Here is an 8,808-nt window from a genome sequence, read left to right on the forward strand (position 1 = left end):
AATATTGAATATACCATGGACTCCCAAAAGAACGATGAAATCTGTCTTGGAAGAAGTGCAACCAGAATGCTCCTGAGAAGCAAGGATGGCAAGACTACATCTCACATACTTGGACATGTTATGAGGGATTAGTCCCTGGAGTAGGACATCATGCTTGGTAGAATGTTGGCAAGATGGACTGACACAGTGGCTGCAGCAGTAGGCTCAAGCACAGCAATGATTGTGACACGGCACAGGACCAGGCCGTGTCTCGTTTGGTTGTACATGGGGTCGCTGTGAGTCGGAACTGACTCCGTGGCACCTAGCAACAACAACCAAGGACTTAAACACACTCAGTAAGCATGCATTACAAAAGGATATGCCATCAAAAAAAAAAATTTTTTTTTAATTTTAAAATTTAGTAACAAAAGGTTTTAGTTACCTTTTGGTTTTTGTGTTTGATGTCCTTGATGTCCCACAGCTTTTCTACTCCTTGGTCATTAGTATTCAATGTGACAAGTCTATTTTTGAGACGGTCTGTAAATTCAGGTGGGATATACTCTAGGTTGTACTTTGGCTCTTGTGGCCTTGTTTTAATTTTCTTCAGCTTCAACTTGAACTTGAGTTTGAGCAATTGGTGGTCTGCTCCACAGTTGGCTGCTGGCCTTGTCCTGATTGATGATATTGAGCCTCCTTATCGTCTTGTTACTGGGTGAGACCCCAGGTTCTTGCCCGACGTGACTCGTATTGGCCAATAAACGAGAGACCAAGGTGGGAGAACAAGAAATGAACCTTTATTTCATTGTACAAGGATATGAAGTCAGTCAGAGCTTACCGCTGCCAAGACTGCTTGCCAAGGGCGGGAGGTAAGTTACTTTTAAAGGGGTTTAGAAGGAGGGAGTTCATACAAGTTACGTCAGCAATATCCTTAATCATACTACCCAGGCGCAATGGGGTTTACATATAACCTCCAAGCAAAGACCCGTTAAATCAAACCCGTTGCCGTCGAGTAGATTCTGACTCGTAGTGACCCAAAAAGTAGAACTGCCCTGTAGGGTTTCCAAGGAGGGCCTGGTGGAGTCAAACTGGCGACTTTTGGTTAGCAGCCGTAGCACTTAACCACTATGCCTCCAGGATTTCCTCCAAGCAAAAGCGGGCTTCAAATGCAAAGCCCAGCAAAGGAAGCGATTTTGCAATACAATGGTGTAGGGGAAGAAGCTGGGTAAAGAATACAGTACTGTAGGGTTTTGTCTCAGTCTCTTTCCGCAGATACAGCCAATTTGATCCTTGTGTATGCTACCTGGCGAGATACACATATATAGTCGCTGTTTATGGTGTTGGAAAGAGGATTTGCAGTGAAGAAGTCGTTGGTCTTGCAAAATTCTGTAATGCGATGATCTCCAGCATCGTTTCTATCACCAAGGCCATGTTTTTGAACTACTGACCCTTCTTTGTTTCCAACTTTTGCATTTCAATCACCAGTAATTATCAACCCATCTTGATGGCATGTTCGATCAATTTCAGACTGTAGAATTTGATAGAAGTCTTCGATTTCCTCTCCTTTGGCCTTAGTGGTTGGTGTGTAAATTTGGATAATAATCGTATTAACTGGTCTTCTTGTAGGCGTATGGATATTATTCTGTCACTGACAGCGTTGTTTTTCAGGATAGATCTTGAATGTTCTTTTTGATGGTGAACATGACACCATTCCTCTTCAATTTGTCATTCCCAGTACGCTAGACCACATGATTGTCTGATTCAAAATGGCCAATACCAGTCCATTTCAGTTCATTAATGCCTAGGATATTGATCTTTGAGCGTTCCATTTTACTTTTGAAAACTCCCGATTTTCTTGCTTCATACTTCATACATTCCACGTTCCAATTATTAATGGATGTTTGCAGCTGTTTCTTCTCATTTTGAGTCATGCTGCATCAGCCAATGTAGGTCCCAAAAGCTTGACTCCGTCCATGTCATTAAGGTTGACCCTACTTTGAGGAGGCAGCTCTTTCCCAGTCATATTTTTGAAATCCTTCCAACCTGAGGGGCTCATCTTCTGGCAGTATATCAGACAATATTCTGCCACTAACCGTAAGATTTCCTTAGGCCATGTTTTGCAAAAGTAGATTGCCAGGTCCTTCTTCCTAGTTTGTCAGTTTGTCATGCTCTGGTGGCTTGTTGGAAACCCTGGGGGCATAGTGGTTGAGTGCTACTTCTGCTAACCAAAAGGTCAGCAGTTTGAATCTGCCAGGTGCTCCTTGGAAACCCTATGGGGCAGTTCTACTCTGTCCTATAGGGTCGCTATGAGTTGGAATCGACTCGACGGCAGTGGGTTTGATTTGGGTGGCTTGTTGGTTGCTGTGATGCTGGCAACTCTGTCACCGGTATTTCAAATACCAGCAGGGTCACCTATGGTGGACAGGTTCCAGAGTAAGACAGATTGTTACGTCAGGCATTCCTAAATTGAAAGACTGAAACATCACCTCTGATTTTCTCATGTATAAGTGTTTTTCTTTTAAAAATCAATTGACCACAAAAACTGATGCCTATGGAGCAAGTAGCCGCTGTAGGCTATAAATGGATAGCACTTAGCAGGGGATGGCTCATGCCTTTCTGTACCACAGGGCCCAGAAAGTGGTGATGGCTCGGTAACAGCCTCGTCACCCTCCACAGCAAACTGGGGGGCCAGAAGGTCGTAGGTAGAGCATTGTGCAGACTACTGTTTTCCTTTATTTCTGAAAAAGCAAACAAACAGTAAAGACCTTTCTTGGTTTTTCTTATTCCAAAATAAATTTACATAATTGTAGATGTTTTGGAAAATACATTTAAAAGAAAGAAAATAATCCTCCAGAACCCTTTACCAAGAAATCACCGTTACTTCTTCGGTGTGAATAATACCGTATTTTTACACAAATAACACGCACCTTCTATGTTTGTTCGTGAACTGCCCCCCGCCCAAGGCGAGGTATTTTCATAAGCGGCACTATGCAATTTTTTTTTACGTGTTGCTTTCATTAACGACTCCACAGTTAAGCACACTTGAAGAAACAACCCAGGACTAACCTGTCTTCCCCTCAGCAGCCTTTGGTGCCAGACGAGTGGACAATGTGAGAGACTTGTTCCGACAGAGGGCACAGTGAGTTCACTGTGTGCCAGGCTTGTCTGGCGCCATTTCCCTGACATTCCAAAGTTGTGATGTGGGTGAACATTCTCGGTGAATACGCTCTTAGAACACGTTTCAGAACTGGGCTTCACCCAAGTTTGGAGCATCAGAATGAATTGAAATCGCAATGCCTGAAGCACATTTTCATGGCGAGATGGGTGGGGAGGTGGGAGGTGGGGGTGCAGGCATAGCCACAGTGGCACCCCTTTCATCCTCCAGCTGTTTGTTTCCAGGTAGTAACAATTACCTCACTCAGTCTGGAACCCTCTTTAGTTTTGCTGTTGTTACGTTTTTTTAGACATGCTGAAACCCCAAACACATGTGAACAGTGCCTCAGCCACACTTAGTAAATAACATAGCTCAAGAGGCATTGATTCAGTGGTAGGATTCTCGCCTTCCATGTGGGAGACCGGGTTCGACTCCCAGTCAGTGCGCCCCCTGTACAGCCACCACCTGTCAGTAGAGGCTCCTGTGTTGCTTTGGTGCTGAGCACACTGCAGTGGAGCTTCCAGACTATGACAGGTTAGGAAGAAAGGCCTTGATATCTCCTCCTAAAAATCAGCCAAAGAAAACCCTATGGGTCACAGTAGTCCGATCCATAACCTACCATGGGGATGTCACTCGTGAGTCCGTGAGTCCTCGTGAGTCAGGGACCAACTCAAGTGCAGCTAACAGCAACAATAAATAAAATAGCCATTTTAAAGTTGACTCAAGATTTGCTTTTCTCTAAATTAGTCTAAAGTGCGGATAAGGTTACATATCTTGTATTTTTCCAGTTGCTCACTTTTCTGCCACCCCATTATTGCATTATTGATTGTTCCACACCAAGATTAGGCAGCCTCCCCCCTTATTTTTTTTTTTTAATAATCTTTATTGTGCTTTAACTGAAAGTTTACAAATCAAGTCAGTCTCTCACACAAAAACCCATATACACCTTGCTACACACTCCCAATTACTCTCCCCCTTATGAGACAGCCTGCACTCTCCCTCCGCTCTCTCTTTTCATGTCCTTTTCGCCAGCTTCTAACCCCCTCCACCCTCTCATCTCCCCTCCAGGCAGGAGATGCCAACATAGTCTCAAGCGTCCACCTGATCCAAGAAGCTCACTCCTCACCAGCATCCCTCTCCAACCCTTTGTCCAGTCCAATTCCTGTCTGAAGAGTTGGCTTTGGGAATGGTTCCTGTCCTGGGCCAACAGAAGGTCTAGGGACCATGACCACCGGGGTCCTTCTAATCTCAGTAGGACCATTAAGTCTGGTCTTATGAGAATTTGGGGTCTGCATGCCACTGCTCTCCTGCTCCCTCAGGGGTTCTCTGTTGTGTTCCCCGTCAGGGCAGTCATCAGTTGTAGCTGGGCACCATCTAGTTCTTCTGGTCTCAGGATGATGTAGTCTCTGATTTATGTGGCCCTTTCTGTCTCTTGGGCTCGTAATCACCTTGTGTCCTTTGTGTTCTTCATTCTCCTTTGATCCAGATGGGTTGAGACGAATTGATGCATCTTAGATGGCTGCTTGCTAGCGTTTAAGAGCCCAGACGCCACTTTTCAAAGTGCCTTCCCCTTATTAATGGAGAGATTTTAGTGTGTTTTCCTGTCTCTGACCCTGTTCCTCTTCTACTACCGTATGTTGAAAGTGTGTTGGACAGATAACTTGTCTTTTTAACTCAGTTCTCCAAGAGAAGTTGAATCAAAATCTCCATGTTGAATGAGATCGTGGACATAATGCCTGATGCAGTGATTGCATGAGGCTTTTGGGATGTTTTAGGAAGGAAGGAAAGTGTATTTTGTGGACAAGCAAGAAGGGAATGAATACACCCTCCTCACTTATCAACATGGTTAGGTTCTAAAGACCAGGTCATTATACAAAAAATCGGCATTATTGAAAATGGAAGATGACCACTTCAGATCACAAAATGCAGGGTGATTATGTCATTATGTAACTGCCAAATTACATCAATACATAACTGCCAAACCACTGAGACTCATGGCCCAGCCAAGTAGACACCTAACCTTAACCATCACAGCCAGGATTATTCTCACCTCGCACCTCAGCATTCGTTACTGCCAGGCATATGTCATTAATGCTCAAAAAGTTGGATAGTAGGTTTTTTTACTACTGTCATAAATGCAAAACGTCAGATGATAAGATAGTTGATAGTGAGGAGAGGTTGTGTTTCTGATCCAGCGAGCAGACTGTGGTGGATTGAACTCATTTCCAGCTCTCTATTCCCTCCCTGCATTTGGATTATGCATCTGTGTACTTTGTTGTGTGACTCACGGTACCACCTATGAGAGTGGGCAGAGTCTATTTCCTTGCTCACCTGACATTGAGTTTGGCTGTGTGACTTATTTTGAGTGGATATTACATATGCCACGTCTGAGCAGGAGCTGTAAAAGCCTTTGCGTAGTTGAACCACTGTTCTTTTATATCTGCCATGAAATAGAAATGTGGCTTGCTCCTTCAGCCTGGGCCTCGGAGTAATGAAAACACATGCAGCAGACATGTAACATGAGTGCAAGTTTCAGGATTATATATATATATATATCACTGTTATGGATTGAATTGTATCCCCCCAAAATATGTGTCAACTTGGGTAGTCCATGATTCCGAGCATTGTGTGGTGGCCTTCCATTTTATGATCTGATGTGATTGTCCTACATGTTGTAAATCCCAGCCTCTATGATGTTAATGAGGCAGGATTCCGGGCAGTTATGTTAATGAGGCAGAACTCAATTTACGGGATTAGGTTGCATGTGGTTCAATCTCTTTTGAGAGATACAAGAACCAAGTAGAGAGGAGAGGGAATTCATTACTACCAACCAAGAAGACCCAGGGAGCAGAGCCCATCCTTTGGACCTGGGGTTCCTGCGCTGGGAAGATCCTAGACCAGGGGAAGATTGATGACAAGGACCTTCCCCCAGAGCCAACAGAGAGAAAGCCTTCCCCTGGACCCCGCACCCTGAGTTCGGACTTTTGGCTTCCTAGACTGCGAAAGAATAAATTTGTTTGTTACAGCCATCCATCTGTGGTATTTCTGTTATAGGAGCACTAGACAACTAAGGCAACAACTATCTTTAGTTTTCAGTAGTTAGACTGTAACGTATCTTGGTATGGATTTCTTTGGATTTACCCTGTTTGGTGTTTGCTCAGCTTTTTTAATCTGTAGGTTAATATCTTTTCCCAAATTTGGAAAGTTTTCAGCCATTGTTTCTTTGAGTATATTCCCACTTCTACTCACTTTTCCTTTTATTCTGGACTCTAATGGCACAATGTTAGATCTTTCGTTACAGTCCCACACGTCCTCAGCTCTGTCCACTTCTTTTTTCTGTTTTCAGTCTATTAGTCTATTGTCTCTCTTGTTCAGATTGGATAATTTCTGTTGTTCTCACTTCAAAGCCATTGGTTTTCTCCTCCGTGCCCTCCACTCTGCTGTCAGACTCATCCACTGAGGGTTTTTTGTTGTTTGTTTTTTCATTTCTAAATTTTCCATTAGATTCTTTATATCTTCTATCTCTTTGTGAAGCTTTCTGGTTTTTCATTTGTTCAAATGTGTTTGTAATTACTCTTTGATGCGTTTCTATAACGGCTCCTTGAAAATCTTTGTCAGAGGATTTTAGCATCTCTGTGATCTCAGTGTTGGCGTCTGTCTTAGTTGTCCAGTGCCACTATAACAGAAATGCCCCAAGTGGATGATCTTAATGAGCAGGAATTTGTTCTCATATGGCTGCCTGCATAACCCAGGGTGCTGGGACTCCCGTGGAGAACCTCTCTACTGAAGGTGAGCCAGGAGGAAAGATTCCAAGCCGCACGAGGGAACAAATTCCTGACAAGGAGAGGCAGCAGACACACAGGTAGGATCACACCACCCACACATAGAGATGATAAAACAATATGGTAGAGATTTTAATAGAGGTGCACAGAGCATTATGGGAACAAGGAAGAGGAGCATGTAACTGAGCCTGGAGAGCATGATGCCTGATCTGAGTCCTGCAACAGGAGTAGGAGGAAGCCAGTGAGGCCAGGGAAGACATCCCAGGCAGAAGGAACAGCAGAAGCACAGAGGTAAAGGAGTCAGGCTTGTGTTTGAAACCATAGCAAGTGAGTGTAGCTGGCATACAAGGTGTAAGACAGCTGTGGGAGATGAGGCTCGAGGTAGACAGCTAGAGGAGAAGGGCCACATACTCCTTGCTAAGGCCCCTGGGGAGTGCTAATGGTTTGCACTCAACTGCTAACCTAGAGGTTGGCAGTTTGAACCCACCCAGTGGTACTATGGAAGAAAAGGCCTGGCAGTCTGCTTCCATCAATATTAAGGCCAAGAAAAGCCTATGGAGCAGTTCTGCCACGGAACATATGGGGTCGCCATGAGCCAGAATCGACTCGATGGCAACTAACAACAGCAACATTGCTTGCTGATTCCTTTAATTTCTTCCTAAGCAGCGACGAGAGAACTTCAAGATAGCCTTGGATATTTTCAGCTCAAAGCCGTTTATCTCCTTCCTTGAAAGCTCAGCACCGTTTCTGCAGCCAGGATCTTACAGCAGCAGCATTTGCCAGTGTGGACTCTGAAAAATGAAACGCGTACGGGGTGTTCCATTGCTCAAGCCGAATGCAATGCACCAAGTAAGCCGGGCCTCTCAGAGGGAGGGGAATGAAGGAACTGTCTAAAGTCAGATTTGTTTATTGGAGCTGTGTGCACCCCACTGCTTGCTCTCTGGGCCCCGGAGAATGAGGTTACAGCCAGCTGGCCTTTGCCACCAAGGCCCACTGTCTAAATAGCTTCACAGGCCAGGATTTGGTCCAGGCCCCGTGGCCCACTGCTCACCTCTTAGCAGGGCCCGTGTTGGATCCCACTCATGAAATGGGAAGTTTGTCCCAGATGCCGCTGAAGGCGTGAATGACTGCAGTGGGGCCAGCTGGATGATGGGAGAATGGTCTAGAAGGAGGGGGTATTGTCGGTGCGTTTCTAGAGCATATCCATTCCCTTTTTCTCCCTCTCCCCCGTTTGGATTATGGAATGATTGCTGAGCAGCAGGAACCAAACCCAGCCTCAACCCACCCCCGACTTCTCCGGCATCCCATAGGACATCCCTGAGGACCCACCCTCAGGCCCTAACCCAGGGATGGTCGCTGTAGGTGAATCCCTGGAACAGAGCTTTTCCCCATGGTGTGTGACGGTGGGAAGGCCAGAGATGGTGGGGTGTGGGGTATTGTTTGAAGCCATACAGTTCACTGATTCCCATGGAACACCTGGTAGGGATTCAGCCACCCTCACAGTGCACCTGTGCCAGACATAACTAGTCAACCCTGTATCAGTATCTCCTGCCACAATGATGCTACATAACAGACCACCCAAAACTCAGTGGTTTCAAGCAGGCATTTATTTATCTCAAGAGAGACTGCGGGTCAGTGGTTCAGATGGGACAGCTCTGGTCTTGGCCAGGCTCGCTCACACGTCCTGGGGGTTGGCTGGCTGGCTGTCCACTGGGCGCGCCACCATCTGGAGGTCGGCAGATACTGGATGGCCTGAGCCAGGGGAACTTGGCTGTGCTCCACGGGTCTCTCTCACGCTTGCAGCGGGCTGGCTGGCCACATTCTCCCAGTGAAGCCAGAGGTGCAAGAAGAGAGATGGTGACTGCAAACGCCTTCCGAAGCTTTTGTTCGCTGCAT

The sequence above is a fragment of the Loxodonta africana genome, chromosome 27 (assembly GCF_030014295.1).
Source record: "Loxodonta africana isolate mLoxAfr1 chromosome 27, mLoxAfr1.hap2, whole genome shotgun sequence".
Lineage (NCBI taxonomy): Eukaryota > Metazoa > Chordata > Mammalia > Proboscidea > Elephantidae > Loxodonta > Loxodonta africana.